Source organism: Lissotriton helveticus, chromosome 2_1 (genome assembly GCF_964261635.1).
Source record: "Lissotriton helveticus chromosome 2_1, aLisHel1.1, whole genome shotgun sequence".
Taxonomy (NCBI): Eukaryota; Metazoa; Chordata; class Amphibia; order Caudata; family Salamandridae; genus Lissotriton; species Lissotriton helveticus.
In genome coordinates, this window is record NC_136059.1 from 1,697,608,263 (window position 1) to 1,697,630,407 (window position 22,145).

Consider the following 22,145-nt stretch of genomic DNA (forward strand, 5'->3'; position numbering starts at 1 on the left):
TTGTGTTTTGTTTCTTCGCTGATTTTAATAGCACAATTCATGTTTTAAACTTGAAACTGACACTTCGTCATTGAAATATTCCTGCTTCTCTTACCTGCACCTCATTTGCCTCGTGGCCCCGTTCCGCCCCGGCTCTGTGCCGTTTGTTGCGGAGGGCCAGCTCGAGGAGCGCTACTTCCTGGCAGCTACCACACTTCCGCCCTGCACCGAAAACCCGCAGGTTAGCGGTCTAGCGCTCCCTCACCACCACTACTTAATGGCGGTATGGAGGAAGCGCAGCGGACGAGCGCAGCGGGAGCGCCGACTTCGCGCCGAAGTCGCGCACAAGTCAAGCCCGTCTGCGCCCGTCCGCGGCCGACCAGGCCCTGGGCCCTGTCATAATGCCCAATTCCACTCATACTCCTCCGCCGAGCTTCTGAGTCTCAAATCCTCCGGACCGATTCCCGCCCACACTGTCAGAGCGGCTCAGGCATGTGGCATTTTTATACCTTCTGACTACTCGGCATTTGTTTCTTGTCACGACCCTTCTCCCTCTGTTCCACAGATCTCTACTTCTTTGTCAATTATTTACCTCAACACCCGTTCCCTCATTTGCCATCAACTTGAGATTTTCCAACTTCTGCATCAGAGCTCTATCGACATCCTTCTCCTAGCGGAAACCTGGATCACTGAAGATTCAGCCCCCGATATTCTCGCTGCACTCCCTACGGGATACTACATTCTGCATGCCAATCGGCCCGCTGGGAAGATTGGTGGCGGAGTGGCGGCTATTATCCGCTCAGAACATATCTTCTCTGATATTACGCTGACCCCCATCCCTAAAACTGAATACCTGGCACTAAAATTTTCCTCCCCTAAATCGTCTTTTGTTTGTGTCCTTGCATATAGACCCCCCGACTCTATGCCCACCTTTCCCCAATCTTTCTGCGACGTTATCGCTCAATTAGCAATTAATCATGCCAACATCATGGTGATTGGAGACTTTAATTATTGGCCTGCCGATGCCCATGAAAGCCCATCGTCGGTGGACTTCACAGACTTCCTAAAAGGTATGAATCTTTCCCAACACATTCACACCCCCACCCACCTGAAAGGTCATATTCTTGACCAACTTTGGACATCTAACATAGATATTTCACCTCCTTCAGTTTTCCCTTGCTCCTGGTCTGACCACTATTTTATTTCTTTTCACTTACATCTGCACTCTCTGTGTCCGCCCCCTTGCACTAAAAATATCATGGCTCGTAACTGGAAAAGGGCCAACCTGCCTGAGTTTCATGATTCCCTAGCCTCCACTGCACCTACGTCACTGACCTCACTAGAGCATCAGGCTGTCAATCTTGATGATTGGCTGCGTCAGGCTAGTGATAAAGCTGCCCCTCTTAAAAGAATCAAAGCAAAGCGCCCTCACGACGCACAACGTTGGTTCACAGGCCAACTCAAAGCGCAAAAACTAACCCTCCGGCAAACTGAACGCCACTGGCGTCGTCGCTACGACCCACAGCTCAAACTCACATACAATGAAACCCTTAAATCTTATAAACAATCAATCCTGGCGGCTAAGACGGCATATTTTTCACAAAAAATCCTGGACTCTAACAATAAAACGAAAGACATTTTTTCAATTGTCAACGAGCTCTCCCTGCCAGATAGAGTCACTCCCCAACCCCAGCCGACTCAAACCCTCTGTGACGCACTTAACTCTTACTTCATAGAGAAAATCACGACAATAAAAAACAATATTCCGACTCCGGCATCCCCTGCTCCTCTCCCGCTTCCCCCTACCAATACCAGTATTTTGACAGACTTCCCACCCATATCCCAACAAGAGTTTGTCTCTCTCCTTCATAAAATCAGATCGGGATCCCCCAATGACTGCTGTCCCCCGCAGATCTTGAAAGAAGCCTTTCTTGCATGTCCAGGCCCCCCTCTAGCTTTACTCAACAACTCTCTCGCTACCGGGAAGGTTCCATCCTCTTTCAAGCAAGCTGCAGTCTTACCCATACAAAAAAAACCCAACGCAGACCCATCAATCCTCAGCAATTACAGACCCATCTCCCTCCTTCCCTTCCTAGGAAAGATCTTGGAGACCTACGTTACCCGCTGCCTGAGCTCTTTTATAGAGCAATCTTCCTTTTTAGACCCTCAACAAGCGGGTTTCAGACCCCTCCACTCCACCGAGGCGGTCATAGTAGCAGTCATGGACACCCTCAGGAAGGGCGCTGATAAAAATATCTCTCAAGCCCTTGTCCTACTAGATCTCTCGGCGGCGTTCGACACGGTCGATCACATCATCTTGATCGACCGTGTCCATAACGCCGGCATTCAGGGATTAGCCCTTGACTGGCTCAGATCTTTCCTGCACCAGCGTTCTCAGTCCGTTCACCTTTCCACTTTCTCCGCACCCTACACCTCCCTCCCCTGTGGTGTACCTCAGGGCTCTGCACTCTCCCCTCTTCTCTTTAATTTGTACCTCCAACCCTTGTTAGCCTCCCTCCACAATTCCCCGGCCAAGATCTTCAACTATGCGGACGATCTCCAGTTAATCTTTCCTATAGATTCCCTCCCTTCCTCCCGTATGAATTTCCAGTCTACCATGCTGACCATAGCGGAGTGGATGTACCACAGCCACTTGAAGCTGAACCCTACCAAAACTGAGCTCGTTCTGGTAGGAGGCCCCAATCATCCATGGAACTCCACCTTCTGGCCAACATCTCTGGGGACAGCACCTACTCCCATGAGCTCAGTCAAAAGCCTGGGGGTGATCATTTCAGAAGATCTATCCATGAGACCGCAAATCAACGCGGTCACATCTGCCTGTTTTTTCCACCTCAGGCGGATCCGCAAGATCAGCAGGTATCTCACCAAAGAAGCCCTGATCCAAGTTGTTATTGCGCTCATCACCTCTAGGCTCGACTATGCCAACACTTTGTACGCTGGAATCCCTGCATGTCATCTCCACAGACTACAGCTGGTGCAAAATCAGGCCGCCCGCCTGATCTTCCGCCAGCCCAAACATCAGCACGTCACTCCCCTCCTCCGTAGTCTACATTGGCTCCCTGTTTCCAAACGCTGCACCTTTAAACTGGCATGTACAATCCACAAGGCCCTCTCGGATGCAGCCCCTGCGTTCATTTCTTCGGTCCTATCCCGTCACTTCCCTTCTAGAGCCCTTCGCTCAGCATCACAAAATCTCCTCGTCGTTCCCAAATTTAAAAGGAAAAAACACGGTGGCCTGAGCTTTTCTGTCCTGGCCCCTTCCACCTGGAACTCGCTGCCACTTTCCCTCCGTCTCTGCCAAAATTATGATTGCTTCCGCAGACTGTTGAAAACTCTGCTCTTCCAATCCGCATATGAATAACCCTCTCACTCTGGATCACGTTTATTTGTCATGGAGCGCCAAGAAACCTACGGTGATAGTGCGCGTTACAAATAATTTTAACGTTTAACGTAACATATCATTGGTGGCAGATTCAAGTATCAACCAGCAAAATACGCACTTGTGTTAAGTCCAGTTGACCAAATGAAAATGGCTTTTGTGGCATCCAGTTGCTTCTTGTGGGAGATCAGATATCGATAAAAGTCCAAATTGTTCCATTTGCAATTTGAAACTGGTTATCATCTTTTGTTTGCCACTTGCAGGATAAGTCTCTAGGGATTGCAACTACCATTGCAGCCGTGAACCATTAAAACGTTAATGATTCCTGAACGCAGTTGAAAACCGTTTCACACACTGCTACCTGTCCATGAGCTCAGCCTACAATGTGAGTTGTGCCTTTAAGTATGAGAGGGAGCAGACAACAGCACCATGGAGACCTGCGTGCTCCTCTCCCCAATATCACTTTCTTATTGTGCCAAGTTTCTTTAGGATGCAGGGGCTACAGGATCAACATCACAAAATAAAATGATGGACGGAGTATTGAAACTATCAAACATTCACCCCCAGTCACAGATCTAGGTTTCATCCATCGCTATTTTGCTCACCAAGTCACCCCAGTTTGGACCCAACCATATGCAAATCAGTCACCATATGCAAATTAGTCTTGACCCCGCTCCTCATGAAAACATTCCAGACCAAACTGCCAAGCCAAGCCAGGTCCTCCGTGGACTGAAAACAAGCATCCTGGAACCGGGTTGGGGGTTCAATCCAGTGGCACAGCGAGCACGGGACACACGTCTGGGCATAGCCTTAGCCACTTAGGGCGCACATAGCAACATCACAGAATAAAATGATGGGTGAAATGTTGAAAATTACATAATAGCCACTTTGAATATGCAACCTTAGAGACAGAGGTCTGCATTTCTGGGCAGCCTACATGTCTGCATTTGGAGTCATCTCTGCATTCAGACTGGCACACACAAGAATTCCCAGAGGAAATCCTTTCTCATGAATATTAATGAGGTAGGAATTCAGCAAATCTGTGAGAATGGCCTCTTTGTGCTGTTTTAGAAATCATAGTGCCGCAATGTGGCCTAGCCAATCATACATCTGGCACAAACTGTCAAATATTCATAAAATGTCATGTCGCATGAAAATGCTCTAAGAAGCTTTTGCAAGTGGTCAGTTGGAACTCCCACCAGATCCAGTGGCGGCTCGTAGTGGGAGTGCTGCGGGGCGGTGGAGCGGGGGAGAGGGAGGGAGTCAGACATACGACTGCCACCAATAAAGTGAGTAAATAAATAAATAAAACTTTTTACCTTGAGCTCGCTGCATCGCCAATTTGGCGATGCAGTGTGCGCAAGGTAAATAGTTTTATTTATTTACTTACGTGGCTGTCGTATATACAACTCCACTACCCCCGACCTGCCCCTCCCTCACCCCGCCCCACAGCCCGCAGAATTCCCACTATGAGTCGCCACTGACCAGATCACCCAGGAACCAGGTAACTAGGTGATCAGAGGATTGTCCAAGACAGTAAAAGATCATGATTTCCTAAATGTGTGCCTCTGTGTTGGGCAATGGCAAGGTGAGTCATAAAAGACAAGAGATATCTTGGGTGAACTCAATGCTGGCACTTTACAGAGATTTCAGAGACACAATCAGCCGTGGCCGGTGGTGGGAGTACCTGTCGGGTGGTGACATGAGGAGGTGGAGGGGCAGGGTGGGGGGTAGTAATGTATGGATTACGGAGTTTAACAGATAAGTACACATATAAATAAATAAAACGAATTTCGTTGCGTGCACTGCATCGCATTTGGTGATGCAGTGCACGCAACGAAATTTGTTTTTCCGGGACAGAAGCTCCGCCTCCAAGCCGGAAGCTCCGCCTCCGGTCCGGAATCCCCGGCCCTAGTGCGGTCATAGGTTAGTAGTCGTAAATCCATTCTGTGAATACCAAAAGTAGTAAGTGCATTCTGTGAATACCAAAAGTAGTAAGTGCATTCTGTGAATACCAAAAGTAGTAAGTTTAGGATTTTGGCTCAAGTTAATTCTGTGAATCGGGCCCAGCATGCCTATTCATGTCTCATAACATGAGACATGCAGGGCCCAAGAGCTTTGGATTAGCTGAACACTGTGGGCGTGATTACGAGTAAAGGTGATATTGATAGCAAATTGTGAGTTTTGGGGGAATAACATGCAGATTGTGTTGGTTAACGCACCAAAATCTGCATGGTAAGATAAATACCAAACACATTTACCCTGTTAAATTTCAGCAGCTTTGACCTGCTGAAAGTTAACAAAGGTTGAGGTATTTAAGGTATTTGATAATTATCGGATATGTTAAACACCTCACAGGTTTGTTTACACATGGGTTGGAATACACTGAATACACTCTAACCTCACGTAATCAGGCCCTATGTATATGGTCAGTATAGCTTCCCAACAACACACATCAATCATTCTCTAGTAACCGACTGATGCGGGATGGGGGAGAGAGGACCATTATTCATATCCCTCTCGCCCGTGCCAGAGCTCTTTGCTTCCACTGATTCACTCAGCAGCACCTGCCAAGCATCTAGCATGCTGGGTCTGGGTCAGTTTTGGCAGGACCTACATCTCTTTTACTCCAAGCAGGACAGCCTTCCCTGAGATGCTACAAGCCAGGCTGCGGTGTAACAATGGTGCCATGGGCCCTATTGCACTACGGCAAACAAGAAAATTAGGCCCACCATTTTTCTTTTTTGATCCTAAAAAACATACCCATATTTAGAAAAAGTGGGCCCTTCACATACCTGTGTGGCCTGGTGCCACTGCACCTGCTGCAGTATTAGTACCTACACCACAGCACTCAGGTTGATGCATGGAGTCTTGGAGGTATGTGGAACACTAAAGCAGAAGCACCTTGGCTGTGATATTTCTTAGTGATGCAGATGAACTCCTCAGCTCCATCACTTCTGCCTTCTATTATTAAAAAAAACACATTGTTGACACATTCACGTGCTTCAAACAGATTGGATTTTGCTAACAGCAGTAAGCTACTATGACACCAAAGAAAAAAAACTTTATGTTCGCCAATGTCTGGGACTTTTTTTATCTATTGATGGGGCGTGGTCAGCCAGTGGGTGCTGGAAGAACGCCAGGGCCCTAATACAAATAGGGTGCACTTTCCCTTGTTGAGCTATGGCACCCCTTTAAACAGGTGTGCGGGGTGCATACATGGAAACTGCGCTCTATTACAGTGAATGTGCTGTCCTTAGGGCAGCCTGCAAACTCGGCAGTGCATTCAAGTGAAATATGGAGCGTCTGCTTTAAAACCGCTCCCTGTTTCACAGTGTAGGTGGCAACCCATCTGCACTTTGATGAAGGATTCGAGATCCCATTGCATGCGAGTTCTGTGAGTGACTGCACCCACCTGCTGTCTGGGGGAGTTCATGTAATCCAATTTGGTGACTCAAGATGGCTGCCTTTCAGTGCACCTCCTAAGGGCATGTTGGCTCTGCCTCCGATTCTGTAATACAGTGCCCACATAGAGCAAAGTGATTTGCAGGGGGCCACTGGCGCTACATGTGTACCAGAACTACCAATATTACAGAAAGGGCCACACAAATGACTGTGGTCCTTTATTTAATAGGAAAGTGCTCTGAGATGTTATTTTGTATCAGACTTGTCTTTTTGACGAGATAACCACCTAACACATATTTATGGGAGTGCAGAGAAGCAGTGGAGCACACCCTGTTTAAGAAACACTTGTAAACACCTTCCAGCAGGCCGCAGTGAGAGGTAAGCCGGTGGAAACTTCCACAGGCAACCCTGAGACAATTCCCTCTGCCCTGCACCAGATGTTTCTATCTGGAAGCGAGGCATTGTAATTGCACAGGCGCATTTGTTTACACAACCTGCAACACATAGTCACAGGTTATTTTGCACAAGTCCTTCACACATTATCCACAATACTGAACTCTAGTGACTTGAATGACTTTACTTAGCAGTAACACAAAATGATGGAGCCCCATGCAGAAAATGTTGAGAAGTCCTTGAGCCTCACTTATCTCCCAGATAATATCCCTTAAGAGTAGGGGGATCCTGAGGGGATGGGAGGGTTGCTACAGGGGCATCGGTTATGCTGCTGTCTCTGCGTAATCTATAAGGTGCACACAAGTGGATATTGTGCTGTGCATATGTGTGTCTGTGTGTGTGTTTATACGGAGCAGAAAGTCACACTGAATACCTGCCAACTTAACAAAATAACTTCACCGTGTGAGGAGGGGGCGGGGCTTTGGGAGGGGCAGGGTATGGTGCCAAAAGCTATCAAGAGACACTCTGTTCCTCACCAAGCTCCTACACCCCCCTCCAAAAAAACAAAGGGTCATTGAGGCTGTCACAGATGTCCTTGGGTGTTTTTACACTTTTCAATGGACATCGGTTGCTTACAGCTTCCAAACACGAGCTGGAAACCCACTGTTTACAGCAGTTTCAGCTCGTTTTCCCAGCCACTGTGTGATTTCTGCTCCTCACCAGGAAAGGGGGGCCGCTCGGCCCCCACGCACACATGGCTGGGCCCGGCCCCCCCTTCGCCCGCCCTGATTGGTCCGTGGGTCCCGCCATTGACCCAGAGGCGGTGTTACGCTTCCGGGTCAAGGGGGCAGGACCCGTAGCAAAGGGGGGGGTTTAAGGGCCTTGGGAGCGCGGGAGGTGTCCTCTTTGTGTCCCGCACTTCCCAGGCTCGCACCTCGCCCCGCTGTGGGGCTTTTAATTTTCTCTTTGTTTTTCCTCCTTGCAGGTCTGGGCCATCGGGGCAGCGGAGTTTCTCAGGACGTGGCCTGCATGGATTCTGGAGGGACGGCGCAGCTGGAGCAGGACGCGCGGCGCAGGAAGCGAGAGAGAGGCCAGGAGAGGTCGGGAGTCTTCCAGCACAGAGCCTGGGCTTAAAAGTCTATGCCATCGGGGCAGCGGAGCATTCGCAGGACGTGGCCAGCGTGGATTTCTTCGCGAGGGATGGGTGGCGCAGCTGGAGCAGGACGTGCGGCGCAGGAATAATCCGAGAGGGAGCCCAGGAGAGGTCAAGAGTCTTCCAGCACAGAGCCCGGGTGTTGGCATGACGCGGGCTGGAGCTTAAAGGTGAGCCATGGGCCTGGGTGCCTCGGGTGCTCTGCGCGAGTGGGGTGTCCAGGCAGGTGAAATGCAGGGGCTTTCGCCGTGCGCTGTATTAGTGAATGTACCTTGTCTGAATACATCATGTGACCGTGGGGACTAATGGATAAGACGGCTGACTTCGGGTCAGAGGTGGTGAGATTTCGAGTCCACCAAAAAATTAATTTGACCTTTTTAATGGGGCATCAGGGCAGAAATGCAGGTGTGCGGGAAAACATTGTCTGCTCCAGCAGAGCTCACAGCTTATATTGCGGATTGCGGACCTGGTCAGTTACCTTGCAGTCGATAGGGTCATTACTTGAATGGTGAAGCAGGCGCAGTGGCGCCAGGTCCAAAAGTTGTCAGAATGCCTCTGAACACTACGTATTGCTATATTTAACTACTAAATAGGCAATATAAAATGCAGTTTCTTTCCAGCACTAGGGACATGATGTCAATGGTGCAACAGGTGCAGTGACACAGGGGCCAAAAGTTCTAAGAACCCCTCTAAACACCTAATATTGCTATATTTTGCTACTGAACAGGCAGTTACAAGTGCTGGTATCTTGCAGACAACGGGGTCATGATTTGAATGGTGCAGTGGGTTTAGTGGCGCCAAGTCAAGAAGTTGTCAGAATCCCTCTAAACATATAATGCTGCTATTAAATAGGTAGTAGTATTCTCATGCGTCCGTATAAGTTATAACAGTATGCTGTACTAAATACGCAATTTAAAATAATCCGACAAGTGTGTTCATTCTGCCTCTTAAGACGCAAGCGTAGCTATTCCTTTTGGATCAATCCCATGGACCGTGCTGCACAAAGTTTCAGGATGCCACGCATATTGCACCATTGCTATTACATAGGTAGTGGTGTTCTTATGCGTCCGTATAAGTTACAACAGTATTCTGTACTAAATACGCAATTTAAAATAATCCGACAAGTGTGTTCATTCTGCCTCTTAAGACGCAAGCGTAGCTATTCCTTTTGGATCTATTCCACAGAACGTGCTGCACAAAGTTTCAGGATGCGGCGCATTTTGCACAATAATGTGTCCAGCGAACACATAATGTAGTCTTCTGCAGCGGCACAACTTCACCGGCTACCACAGTGGGTTATATAAAGTAAAACAATGAGGTTAGGTGTAGCCTTTAGAGTGAGTTATCCTGTAGGTCAATGATAAACATCTTGCATCCACGTAATGCTCAAAGAGTGTGATGCAAAAGCACTGCCTATAGCCCTGATGAGAAATGCACAGTTTAATGTTTAGTGTCCACTTCTTTATACAGGAGATCAACATTTTCATTTTGAATGCAAAAGTGACTGGTGGCCCACTGTAACGATCCATGCAGTGCAATATCTGTTTGCATAATGGGAGTCAAGTTGTATGATTTGCCAAGAAACGCTGCATTGCGTTCATCCTTTATATCACTGATGTTTTAAGACGTCAGTGCTTAGCGTATGTGACTATTTCGAACTTGCATGATGGACTATGTTAGTTTCCTTCTGTGACCAGCTGGTACCAGCTCTCTGGTCATAGAAAGCTTAAATGCTATTGAGTTATTAATTGTATCAGTGTCCTTACATTGCCAGGATTCTTTCCTCTTAACAATTGAGATCCTGTAGCAATTTGGTATGTGATATCACCGAGATTATAATAGATTGAGACAAGGGGGACCATTGCAATGTTAAGCTCCTCGCCTTTCTCATGCGGTTGAAAGAAGGAGGTAGCGCAGATATGTACTATGATGTGGATCTATGGGTAGGGACTGTCATTTAGGCCCCCCTTCTCATCAGTATTGGAATAGCATTCTGCTGTGGAGTGTTAGTTTATTGGCTTTTAGAAACAGCAACAGCAGCAAGTCCCTGTGTTTGTTTTCTTGCTTCGTCTACTAGCTGGGACGGGCCCAGAGCTCAGGATGGCTCGTGTGTTGATATTTGAATTATTGCTCATTCCTATGGTGGGTGCGTCACATGGTTATCTCATGAACATCCAACTTTTCTCTTCTCGTCTGAATTTTATGCATTACTGAATGGAAGGAATCTTAGGTGGCAAGGACTTCCAGGGTTTGGCCACATGGACCAAGAAACTGAATCCTCCAGTGGATTTCTTATTGAAACCTGAATTGAGAATCTGAAGTGCTACCTCTGAGCGAAGAGCCCTGTTTTATCTGCATTGCTTACATTTTGTTTGTAGTGGTATTCCTTTTCTTTGAGATGCTCGGTAGATGGTGCAGAATGCCTTAAACATTGATCTAGCCAGATCAGGTAGCCATTGAGGTGCTTGTGGGAGTGGCATCATTTGTTCTTGGGGGGAAATTATGTGAGCATAGTGTGAGAAGGTTGCCTGGCATATGCTGTCCACTATTCTAGTGGGCACATTGCACCAGTCCAAACGACCCTTATTGATGTTAGGTTAAAGACTACCTTATTAGAAAGCTATCCTAGTGGTAGCTGTGGAGAGCAGCCTTCAGGCTAAGTCTTGGAGGGATGTAAAGCAGCTTGTGTTACCAGTCTACAATCTCATGAATGAGTAAATGAAAGGAGAACCACACCAGGTATATATAAAAGATATGTATTTGTTCTAAACACATACCTCTAGTCCCTCTTTGAGGCTAGAGGCAAAAAATTACAGTCAGTAAACTTATTTAACACACGGTAAATTAGCACAATATACGTTGAGCCCTAGGGGCGTACCAAACCAGATATCAAGAAAGTGGTATAAGAACCACAACTGGCATACAGACAAGGCCTAGAGCCTGTAGAACTGCTGGGGCCACAAGGAATCACCCAAGGTAGTGACACATGGGGACCCACGGGAAGGAAAAGCCTTTATCTCACAAGTTCATCTCATTTTAGAATTACTATTAATGGCATCAACCGAACTGATAGTTACAACAAGCGTGGGAACTTCTCCACGCTAATGACCTCTTTCTTGGAGTGCTGATATTCCGACACACCCTGGTCCCTGTTGGCATACCTTCAAGTTGTCCCGGCGCCCAGTTGCGGCATCACATAGGCAGTGGGGTGCCGGTGTCTAAAGCCCTAGGCTCCATGTGCTGGTAGTGTGCTCTGGTATTGACAGTAAGTAATCATGGAGGGGCTATGGCACTCACTGTAGCCTGCAGGCTTATTCTCAGGCGAGGTTATACTAATAGGCGCCCCAAGGTAGCATTGAGTTGAATGCTCTACATGTGTCACAAACTGATGCTATGCTGACCACTCGCAGCGGCAAGTAATGAGGGAAAGTCATCTGGGGTTAATCTCAGCTAAGGTGTAGCATCCGAGGACGATGAATGCAGACACGTGTGGGGCAGCTTTCGTTAGGAAGCCAGAAATCTTACCTAACCATACAGCACATGGCACAGCATTTCACACTGTGTATTGTCCAGAAGTAATCTTGGATGGGCTATTGCATTCACTGTGGACTACAGGTCTAGGCTTTCATGAAGGTCATACTACCAGGCACCCTTATGGTAGCCCTAATATAAATGTTCCGCAGGTGGCACAAGATGGATGCTATGTGACACACTGGCGGTTGCAGGTGGGATGGAAATGCATCCGGGGGCAGACCGTGGCTAAGGCTCAGAGTGTGACAACAATATAGTACGTGCATGTGTACTGTATCTTTCGTCCGGAAGCCAGAAGCACTAATCGTCTGTTTGTTTTATTTTATGTCTGACCGGACCCATGGTTGATACCTGGGAAGGGCTCCACACCACAACTGCAGGAGGTGGACAGCCAAGAGGATCGTTACACCTGGATCGGGAGTGTCAAAGAAAAGCAACAAGTGTGATGAGCGGCCATTTCAACGGTTAAAGCGGTGCCGGCGGGTAAAGGTGCTACCCATGTATCATAATTGTAGTGTGTGATGGTCACTCATTTGGGTTGCCAGGGGCAGGGCAATGCATGTCAGGTCTATGCCGTCGCACTTTGAACAGGAACACAAATCACGGAGGGGGGCGTAACAAAATCACCCTCGTTGGGAAATGGATATGGCTAGGGGGGTGCTTGGGCTCACAGGTGTCCCTTTTTTCATAAATAACACTGCATGGGGTTAGGAGGATCCATGATAAGAAGGTAGGCTGGCTGGCGCAGGGCTTAGCCTAATAATGACAGTGTTGCATCAACAGCAATTAGCATGGACGTGGGAAGTGTTAAGTCTGGCGTACCATGGGGCGGACGCCGGAGGCCAGGTGGCGGCACCGTGAAGGGGTGTTAAGTGCCTATGAGTAGGCCAGCCCCAGCTTTAGACCCTGCAACTTGAACAGGATACTGAGGTAGGTGGGGTGTACACGTCTAGGGCCAGGATACCCCCGGTCACAGCAACTACAGAGACCCCAAAGATGGGGTCTGTCCGTCCAGAGTGGGGAAGGAGAGGTACTCGATAGGCACGCACCACCACCCTCAGTCATTATCTGACATGCGGGTAGCAACGATTGGGTTTAATTGGGCAAGGGGGTCCTGGTGGAAGGGATAATCGCAGTAGCAAGCAGGTTAGCAAAATATAAAACCCAGACTGCACCATAGGGGGTCTCAGTTGTTTCCTAGGCTGCAGAAAAGGGGGGGTGGACTCTGTTAGTGCGCTGAATCACTCGGTGAAAAATCACTCGGTAAAGAGGATCAACACTTGGATTGAGAAATTATTTCAAACACCTCAATTGCAGTATATTCCACAGGGGTGCATCTGAGAGGGACAATTTAGATTAGCAGGGTGGGGTTCACTTGAAGGGGACCAGCAGTGAGCGGCTGACAAAGAATAGTTGGCCATGGTTGGAGGGGTTGTTTCTACTTGCAGGATGGGGTCCATTTGACAGAGTCAGGGAATGCCCTATTGATAGGGAACATACTAGCAGGGGTAGAGGGTTTTTTATTAGGAAGATATGACCTTTCAGTGCAGGCTGTTGGGGGGGTCAGATAGTCGGTCAACTATGCTGGCCTGTGGCGGTAAGGTCATAATCTGTGAGCAGCAATTTAAGGTCCTGAGAGGGGGGGGGCGGCCCCATTCACAAAAGGGGTCGCCCAGGGGGAGGGGCCATTGGTCTCTCCCAGAACTTCAGGGGCAGGATATCCGCTTGCTTGGGTGCGGGGGAGGGAGTCACGCTTTCCTCAGGCTGGTAGCCACCCCGCACATACACTATGACGTCATCAAATGGCGCGAGTGTAAGGGCCCTCCTGTTATGGTTAAATGGAGTTCACGGAGCGTATGAGGGCAACCAGGAGAGGGACGTACTCTCCCGGTAACCGGGCCCTTGTTGCGCATGCGCATCTCGGACGTGAGAGCGTAGCTGGGTAAAAGGATCTGACACCGGTTAACGACCTTGCCGTAGGACCAAAATTATTAAACTGCTAAATTGATATGTAGGATGTTAGATTCGGTTAGGAAACACGCTGTATTAGTCATGTGTTAAGGTTAGCCCATCATACCTGTCTAACTCGCTGTAAATCTAATGTCTGAATTTTGCATTTAATGATTATGTAAATAATGTGATTTTATTTAATTTTTGATTTGTTTTTATATTTTAATTAATACGACCGGGGGTCGTGTGACCCCCTGCCTTCCAAAGAATTTTGTTTCTTTATTGATAAGTTTTGTTTATTATTGGCATGATATGGCGGGGGTGGCCGGCAGTCCCAGACCATGAGGAAAGGGGGAGCCGCTCGGCCCCCACGCACACATAGCTGGGCCCGGCCCCCCTTCGCCCGCCCTGATTGGTCCGTGGGTCCCGCCATTGACCCAGAGGCGGTTTTACGCTTCCGGTTCAAGGGGGCGGGACCCGTAGCAAATGGGGGGTTTAAGGGCCTTGGGAGCGCGGGAGGCGTCCTCTTTGTGTCCCGCGCTTCCCAGGCTCGCGCCTCGCCCCGCTGTGGGGCTTTTAATTTGCCCCACCCTCCATCCCCTTGTAGCAGAATCCTGGTGAGGACATTGGTAGGTATCCTTTGTAACGCTATGCAACGTTGTAAGAATAGATGTTTTTCTTCCTTAGGCCCTTTTCCCTGTTTACAGGCAATGTTAATATTAATATGCTTTATTGGTTGGTTGTTGCTGCTGCATTAACTGTTTTTCTTTAGGCCTTTTTTCCCTCTTAGATTAAAATGTCGTATTTATTATATGGGTCAGGCGGTAAGGTCATAATCGGTGAGCAGCAATTTAAGGTCCTTGGGGGGGGCGGCCCCATTCACGAAAGGGGTCGCCCAGGGGGAGGGGCCATTGGTCTCTCCCAGAACGTCAGGGGCAGGATATCCGCTTGCTTGGGTGCGGGGGAGGGAGTCACCCTTTCCTCAGGCTGGTAGCCACCCCGCACATACACTATGACGTCATCAAATGGCGCGAGTGTAAGGGCCCTCCTGTTATGGTTAAATGGAGTTCATGGAGCGTACGAGGGCAACCAGGAGAGGGACGTACACCTCCCGGTAACCGGGCCCTTGTTGCGCATGCGCATCTCGGACGTGAGAGCGTAGCTGGGTAAAAGGATCTGACACCGGTTAACGACCTTGCCGTAGGACCAGAATTATTAAAATGCAAAATTGATATGTAGGATGTTAGATTCGGTTAGGAAACACGCTGTATTAGTCATGTGTTAAGGTTAGCCCATCATACCTGTCTAACTCGCTGTAAATCTAATGTCTGAATTTTGCATTTAATGATTATGTGAATAATGTGATTTTATTCAATTTTTGATTTGTTTTTATATTTTAATAAATACGACCGGGGGGTCGTGTGACTCCCTGCCTTCCAAAGAATTTTGTTTCTTTATTGATAAGTTTTGTTTATTATTGGCATGATATGGCGGGGTGGCCGGCAGTCCCAGACCATGTGGTGACCGTGTGAAGGGAGCCAGAAACATGTGACACAATGTGGCACCATATAAGTTGCCACGCATGACACTGCCTCGATAACAGCTCCATGGAGTAATGTATGCGCATCAGCAATTCTTCCAACAGGCATATCCAAATTTCAAATGATTACCATGCTATGTCTTGATTATTGGGAGCACTATGGACCACAGAACCATTTTTTCCTGGTCCTTGGAACTGCTTGCAGATCTTGTTTCATCAAGGCTCATGGTCAGCTCTCTCCTAGGCACCAGAGGAGAAGCCACGGGCCCTGTAAACTGGGTCCCAGTGGGCCCCTACCAGTCCTGGGGCCTAGTGCCTCTGCACTTACTGCATTATTTCTTGATAGTTACCCCGATGCAAGTCATGGGTTTTATTGCAACACACTACAAGCGCTTTTGGCAAAAATGCACATTGTGTTAAGAGATACTGCTCCGTCTGTGTCTGATGCCCTTAGATCTGCTCGGCAACGAGAGGTATGGGCTTCTCTAAGGGCCTGCACTTAGTAACATCAGCAGCTGGTGCTAACAGTGGCAGCCTGTCTCTATGCGCTGCTTCAATACCCCAGTGTTAACATCGATGTCTTATAAGAAAGGGGTTTATTGCCGATGCATGGTTTGCATTTCTGTTGAGTTTGGCTGAACTGATCGGTAGGGCAATGTTATAGGGGTTGTTGATCTAACTCCTTCAGTTTCTAAATGGCATTATGTATGATGGAGTACATATAAGTTTGAAAAGTGAAAAGCTGGGTATTTGTGTGTTTGACGACCATTACAAGCCACCTCAAATACCTGGGACCAGGTGGGCAGTGAGGAAAATGTGCAAGGCATGCTGTTGTTTGCTCACTGTGCTGGTGAGTTTTGTAGCAATGGTGATGTGTCTGCCTCTACCCACAAATCTTCCCAGGCCCATCTGGAAAATACATTAGGGAGTGCTGCATCAGGTCATTTGCCACAGCAGTACAGTGAAATAGAGCAGTGAACGTGTGCGTTTTTGATTATTGATTATAGATTCATCTCCAGCTAATGTTGGGTCTCTAGACCCTAGTAGCAGAAGCAGTAAGAGACTTTAGGCCAGATTTATTAAGGTTTTGCATCGCCCTTCCTACATGGAGGGGGGTTCAAGGGTGATGCAAAACCTAAGTAAGATTTGCATGGCCGTGCATGGCTTGATAAATCTGGAACAAGAGCAATGCCTTGCATTAGTCTGCCACAGGAAGGCGTTCTATTGGTGGAGCGTAGGTATTCCTACGCATCCACCGATGGATTTTGGCACATTCCTAGACTTATCATCAGTGGTAGACCTGGGAATGCATTAAAATGCTACGCTTCCTTAGGTGAAGCGTAACGTGGAGAAATATATATTTCTATGTGTGCTGCAGAGCACAACAATAATTCTGCCTACAACTGAGGCACCCTTGCAACATGATACAAGGGTTCCTACTTTGGCTCTAGGCAACCAAAAGTGCACCAGCGCTAGGAAAGGACAGAAATGCGCTGTATAAAAGTAAGTATGGTGCATTTCTTCCCTTTCACGCAGTGCAGCAAGGTTGCTTGCTGCTTTGCGCGGCATGAAAGAATGATAAGTCTGCCACTTCATTTGAGCAGATAGTCTAAGGCTTTTTGAGATGCATTGCAGTTTTTTGAGGTCTCACGTCACTGAGCCTAGGGTCCATGATCCTGACCCAGGCACGGAATGCAGAGCAACTATTGTGACTCTCTCTGGACCTGCAACATCTACAGAATCCATGGCTCAGGGGTGGGGGAGGAGTAGTTTTTTTTTAAATAGGGGTTTGGGTTTTAGGTCTAAGGGCAGTGGAAGGGATTGGGATCGTTTTAGGGACAGCGCAAGGGTGTGAGAGCGGGTTGAGGTAGAGTTTGTTAAGGGTTAGGGACAGCGTGGGGGTTGGGATGAGGTCTGGGTATTTGGACCTCAGGGCGGGGAGAGGGAGTTTTAAGGTTGGGGCGGGGGTAAGTGGGTCACGACTTAGCCACGCATACCCCTTTACCATTCATGCCTTTGCCGCGAAATTACGTAGTAAAGGCATGCGTGGTAAAGGAATGAGTGGTTAAGGTGCGTTTGTGATTTAGGCTGCTTGGTAGAGGCATGCGTGGTTTAGCAATTCGTGCATCTATCATACAATCACAAAAATGCATTGCTCATAGTATGACTTTCTCTTTGACAGTTTCAATAGATTTCCTGCTTAATAAAAACTTTTCTTTCAGCTAATCTAATGTTTTACCCAGATTATTGTATAAGTTAAAATACAGTTTATTTTATTAACAGGACAGGAAATTTTGTAAAGTCATGGAAAACGAACAAAGACTCGAGCTAAGAAATGTGCCATGTGGAGATATATTTAATGTTGCAACTTACAAGATAGGCTGCTACAGCCTGCGCAGATGAAGGAAGACATGTGAGAACAGAAGAGAAAAGTGCCCTTTGGAGAATGCTGAATTCTTATTTGCTGATGATGAGAGAACAAGGCAACATGTCTTGCAACATTATTATACTGTCTTTTTAAAATGTGTGTTGCTAGTACAGGAGAGATGTTTTAGCAGAGCAGGGGAGCAGAGAGCAGAGAATGGAAAAGACAGAGCTAGAGAGAGGAGAGAGGAGAGAAGATAGGCAGGGCCCTTTTGCCATTCTATTCAGACCCAAGGTTTATGCTTTACCTCTTATTGATTGGCTTTTGCCAAGACGTATTTGCTCTTTGCTTTATTTCTCTTTATAAGAAGTTCTACATTTATTGATTATTGAGTTTCAGCCGCATGCTCTATTCTCACTCTCACCTTTCACTTTTGAACTCTTCATGGGTTCTGACTGACCATTTTCACATTAGTCTTAGAATAGGGTTTCTGTCCTCTATGGAACGCGCCGAATGCATTATTTTTATATGATCTGCTCTACCCATATTTTTTATTATCAATTTGGTAACCTGATTGATATTAGACTGATGAATAAAGAATCAGAATTCACTAAAAGTTTCCTTAGAAAATAAAACCCTTCAAAACTACTTACAACTCTCATTATTGATTACACGTTGGAATTGCATTTGAGATTGATTTGTAACGGATGAAATAGCTCTTTTGATCGAAATATGGTGGCAAAGAATAGGGTTTCTGTCCTCTATGGAACGCACGAATGCATTATTTTTATATGATCTGCTCTACCCATATTTTTTATTATCAATTTGGTAACCTGATTGATATTAGACTAATGAATAAAGAATCAGAATTCACTAAAAGTTTCCTTAGAAAATAAAACCCTTCAAAACTACTTACAACTCTCATTATTGATTACATGTTGGAATTGCATTTGAGATTGATTTGTAATGGATGAAATAGCTCTTTTGATCGAAATATGGTGGCAAAGATCATCTCCTGAGAGTAAAAATGGGCATGAGAATGGGCCCTGATCCTCTGAGGGATAATAATTGAAAGGTTGCACCCTGTTTATTTAAATTTGACCCAAAACCATACTAATGTTCAAGAACTGAATTGTCAATGTAGCTGCAATTGTTTTGACCATGGTGTTGAGAACCGGTAGGGAAAGGGGCTTGAACAGCCTCTAAGAGCTAAAAAGTCCTCGGGAGGGCAACATGAAGGACATTTTTTAAGAATCTGTGCATGGGTTTTGTTGGCCTTGGTGGTACTAAGAGAAACACTGAAGGCTACTGCTGATAAGTCTAAATTCAAGCTAATGTGGTGAGTGGCATAAGGCACAGGTCATTAATGTATAGATGTGATGCAGGATATTGCTATTGCAATGGCTGGATTTGTAATGTGTAGTGTGATGTAGGGAGAAGAATGAAGGAGGTATCCATAATGGTCTTAGGAGAAAAGTCTCTTGGTTGGTGAAAGTCGGCAAGGAATACATTGGTGTAGTTGTTGAAGGCTGCATGATGTGGTTGAATATATCTTATAAATACCTAGGGCCAGATTAGGATGGTGTTCGGACCTCAACTGACAGCTGGTCAGTTGCAGTCCAACTGCCATCTGCTGCTGCAGTCAGACCGACACATTACATTGCATGAGGTAATGGCAGCAGGTGGAGGGACCGTCCAAGGCTTTCCGACGGACTCATGAAGAAATGTAATCTTCATTCTCAGGGAATACTTACTAATAGAAAAAAGAACTTGGCACATAAGCTGAAAATATGAAAAGACATCTTTATTAAATTTAATAAGTGAGGCCACGTCACACAGAAGCCGTAGCAACTGAATGAGGTAGTCTGAAGAGTACAGAAAACAGAGGCCTTTTATATGCTTAGGGTTACAAACATCAGCATACAAGTAAGGGGCAGTCCTAGCTTTTGCAAGCATGCAAAATGCATAACATTCCTTCTTACACAAGCCGGACAAACCCATAATAAAAGGACCACAACCCATATCATAAACAGACCATAAAAGAAGGAACAGAAAACAGATAAGAAGCAGGATAAGGGGTGTGTGTGTGCATACCAAACTCTACAATGTCCTGTGCTTTGATCCTCAATCTTGATCAGCTAAAGGGCAGGAACTGGTTTAACAAGGTCGGCTTCAGGCAACAGGGTCAGTTCACTCAGGTCAAACAGGAGTCCGCATGAACTCGAACTAAGGTTTACATGTCCTTAAAAGACTAGTTCAGCCACAACCATTGGCCTATGTGAGGGAAACCACAAAAGGGCTACCATACACATAATGGAACCCACGGGTTCAGAATTCACAGAAACTCAGACCCTCCTTTTGCCCTTACATAGGCAATCACTCAGTCTGTGTCTGAATCGATGTCAATATTATCCGTTATTCCCTTCACTAAGGCATTTTTACTCGAGTTATCTTTCAAGGAACGCAAGGAATAGACATCGTTGGCATAAATAAACATCGTCTGATATGCCCATACAGACCCATTGTAACTAAATGACAGAACCAAATAGGGAATACCTCTATCTGTAGTATGTGGCATAAGACCACACACCCAACAATTACTGGTGTTTATTACTAACTGGTGTTAATGCTGAAACTGCGCAAAGGAATTATTAGTAAACTGTGACCTCCTAACGAGTTCATGTTCAGGTAAAATATGGAAAGAATGCGAAGAAGAAGAAGAAGTAGGAAGAGACATAGGTTGGGAGGTGGGTACAGATGTCAATTGGGTAGCAAAAACAATCCAACCCACAAAAGACAACGTCATGCTTAAAAATACTAGAAAACATGTTATTAAGAACATATGGACAACAGGAGAAAGTAATGACCACTATTACAAACAAAATTATCATTTTTCACAACTCTAAGCAGAAAGCAAATCCTAAAATTATCTAGTAACATTTTTTATGGCTCCTATGCATTTCAGTAACTTATTATATGTTCAGGTGAAACAGTGGTGATCCTTATTAATGCTCTGAGATGAAAAGGGATACTCTTCCACAGAGAATGGACTTTATTCTGCTTTTACTAAACAGAATACTACTTTAAAACAATGCCAGCAAAACAGCAAAAATTAGTCTCTTAACACCCATTTTAAGCAATCGCACGGGAAATACTCAGAGTCCGTCCAAGCCTCTCCGGCAGGCTTCTATTGTTCATCAAAATCCTCTTCTGATGTTTTCTTCCGCATGGGCCTCTTCATTCAGGCCTTTCATGAAAATGGTCCTTCTTAGTATCCGTTGGAGTGCCCTCCTGGAAAACACTCGCAGCTTATTTGAAAGTCTCAATGTCTCAAGGCAGTGCACCAATATCTCTCCTCTGCGGCAGACACTACAGATAGTGTGCTCTCCATTGATCATGGGCACAGATCATCTCATGCAGACCCAAGTACTATTAATCAGGAAAGAGCAACAGGCTTTCATACTCAGCAACACTTTCAGACTCCAACACTCGCTTTTCAGTGTCAGAGGATGCTCGGGCTGCTCTTTCATTTAATCATAGGTACCACAATGTAGTGCCTTTTGCCGGTCTTGGATCCTCCGGTGCACTGCACTTCCGTTGGAGCAAAGGAAAAGGGGTGTGTGGCCAAAACTCAGGCCAAGGGGCTCAATGGACTGCCTACTGCCAGAGGTTACCAGCACATGACAGGTGAAAAACTAAAGCCTCGAAGCAACAAGGATCCTTCTCTTTTGCACTGAAAACTGGTTCTGTGATGTCCAATGCCGTCTGATGGAGCAAGTATGATTCTTTGGAGATATCATGGATGGCCCTCTGGCGATCACTGTCCAGCTTGCTGCTTTTCTGGGTGCTGAGACTGTCACTGATGGGAATTAGCTTTTCATCAAAGGTCCGCAGGTTATTATGACTTAATCCCGCAGAACCTAGTGACGTAGGAAATGGGACACATTTGTTATTTTCTTTCAATTTAGTACAAAAACAGTTTGTTTTTAACAAGAGGATTGCAAGCAGGTGGCCTGCAATCTGCGAGGGAGTGGCCATACGCCATGAGACAATTCTGGTCTAGAACACACTGTCATTCTCATAGACTACAAAGACAAAGGCAATAAGCAAAACAGTGCCTCTAATTTCTTCAATTGGGTTTGCATGTGAGAGCATATCCTCTACCATCTAAGGGTAGATAACTATATGAGAATTTTATCTAAATGGATGTCCTCACACATAGTGACATCGTCTAATGGGGTAAACACATTTTTTCTCTCAATGATTAAGTCTAGGTGTTCCTAAATTCCTTATCTAGAACATCTCAAAAGAGTCAAGTCAAGTCAAAAAGGCTTTATTTCGACATAAAAAATATCTTAAAAAGCATACATACATGTAAAATTCACTTCAAAGCATTGAGGATAAAACGTATATAAAAAGCGTATATAAA